We start from the raw sequence: 2,805 nt of genomic DNA on the forward strand, positions 1-2,805 counted from the left end.
GTGTAAGCTTCCAAAGCTACACAGTTGCATGGACCAAGCTTGAATCTTCCTTTCCTATGCACCTTATGCCGAGCATAAATCATCTTCTGCTTCAAATGTTGGGGATCTTTACCCTCTTGATAAAATAGACCTTCTAACTGAGTTTTATTAGGTTTATCTCTCAAGGGGAACCCAAGTTGACGACGAGCCAAAGCAGGGTTGTAGTTGATTCCTCCTTGTGTACCAATTAGGGGCAAATTAGAGAACTCACCACAACTGTCAATAATATCCATACTACTCAATGCAGAATCATACCAAACAATATCATCATTAGTGAGGGACATAAGTCTTTGAGACCACCACCAGATCTCCCTCATTAATTAAGGTGGCAAATCTGATGGGTACACGCGCGCTATCCACCAAAGACATGAGTCAAAGTGCCACACGCATGGTAATCACAACCAAGGGCCAAGATTAAAACATTTAGACCAAATCAGATGGCTTGGGACTTGCTAACTCACCATCGGAGCCCTAGTTCCGATCATCTTCTCCGGTGATCACCATCGGACTGGTCCAACCTCAACTTCATGAAAAATGAAAAACAAGGACACTATTTTGAAGAGAAAATGACTAGAAGCTCAAATTTGGCCTCAATTTTCTCCAATTCCATGTATATAAAAAGATAGAGGGATTTGAATTTTTAGGATCATGAACTGAGTTGCTTCAATTTGACCTCAAAGCAACTCAATCTTCTTGCCTACATTGGTAGGACTTTAGCCAACCAAAAATCACAAAGAATAGTGAAGAATTGAGGGAGAATCGAAGAGATGAAAATTCTAAAAAATTACCTTCGAAGGAGCTTCAACCTTGCTTGATCTTGATCCCAATTGTGCTTGGCTTGGCTTCAGAAGCTTGTAAGAGGTGATTAAGATCAAAGTGAGGCTTGGACTCTTGGAGTTTCAATCTCAAAACAAAATGAGATTTGAAGCTTGATTTTCAAATGAAAACCTTCAAGATTATCCTTTAATGGTGAGGGTTTGGATTGCAGGTTCAAAGTTTGGGCATGAGGTTCTTAATTCTGAGCATGAAGGGTTGTATTTATAGCCAATGTGATTCATTTCCACACACTTCCAAATTTATCCAACTTTAGCAATTCTCATTTCATGCTTGCATGGGCGTGTGATAGGCCCATAAAGTGATGTATTCAGGTCCAAAAACTCTTGCGAGTCATGCTGAAATTATGTCATGTGGCCATGCATTTGAATTTGAAATATGAAGGTGAAATTCATCCAATTGGTCCCTTGGAAAGAACCCATGAACAAGTCCTTCATTCTTTGGCCAAATGAGGTGATCTTAAACTTTTTGGAAAGGTGAGATCAAGGGGAACAACTTTCATCTTGAACACTTTTCCATTTAAAGCTTGGATCATGATGAACGTTGAGGTGGAAGTTTGGAAAATCAAACATATTTGAAAATTTTCTAAGTACCAAGCCAAATGTTCACTTCTTCCATCTTGAATAACTTTTTCTATGGACTACAGATGGAAACAGTTCCTTCATAAAAGTTGTATCTCTTTCAAATATATTCAATTTGGTCACATATTTGACCTCATTTGGATTTGTCATGAAGGAGTTATGCATTTTAGAAGTTGAGGAAAATCACTTGTTCGATGGTAATGACCCAAAATGACCTATAATGTTTCCTCTTGGGACATGCATTTTAAAGTTGAATTTGAACTTATTATAAACATAAAAGTTGAAAAGGACATCTTTAATTTGATAATGGAACTCGAATGGCTTTCATATAGTAAAAATTGAGCAAGTTATGGTCCTTGGAAGTTGACCTTCTAACTAGGGTTCAAACAAAATGACCTATAATCTTTCACCATAAAAAATGAATTTCCAAGAAAAACTAGCTCTTGACTTCAACATGAAAGTTGTTTTGAATGGAATAAGGAGTAAGGTTTCTCTTGGAATCATTTTCATATGATAAACATTGTAGGAGATAGGGTCTAGGGAACCCCAATTTTGACCAGTTGACTTTCTCTGTCAACCACCATAAACCAACTTGAAAACTTGACATTCTATTGATATTTGGGACTCATGGAGGACCATATATGTATATGATGATGTAATATGAAGTATCCATTGGAATATTTTATCAAATGGTGAAGAAACTTGTTGGGGAAGCCACATAAGATACTCAGATGAATTAGGGCTTCCAAGGCAAACAAGCTTCAAACTCTTGATGAATTCTTGATCAAAATGATATGTGAAAACCATGGGGATCCATATATGATGTCTAAAACCAATTTAAACCATATCTTGATTGATATCCTTGCATTGAGGGTCTTAAACCCTAGATATAAGTTTTATGGAGCATGGGTGAACACACACACACTGCCTACAAAAGTAACAAACTATACATAGACATATTTTTGGCATTTTTGTTAGTAAATAATGAAAAACAAAATATGATACAATCAAATGTGCTTGATGACCTCTCCCAATACAAACCCAATGAATGAGAGGTAAGGAGGATACCAAGGTGTGATCCCAAAGTCAATACAAATGATGAGATAGCATGAGGGATCTTAGGGTCAAAATTGGGGTCTTACAAATGCCCCTTTAAGGATATTCTAATTGAGGATGTGAAGGTTAAAATATTCGTATCAACTCAGTAGAATGGACTTAAATAGCAACATATAGAAACAAATTTTTGTCCCTAAGAGACCTCATAATGTATATGATATAAAATGTTTAAAAAAAATCTTTGTGGGGAAAATATTGCCACAAAGGAAAAGAATCCGGAGAGGAATGACAACAT

This window comes from Lathyrus oleraceus, chromosome 5 (assembly GCF_024323335.1).
Source record: "Lathyrus oleraceus cultivar Zhongwan6 chromosome 5, CAAS_Psat_ZW6_1.0, whole genome shotgun sequence".
NCBI lineage: Eukaryota > Viridiplantae > Streptophyta > Magnoliopsida > Fabales > Fabaceae > Lathyrus > Lathyrus oleraceus.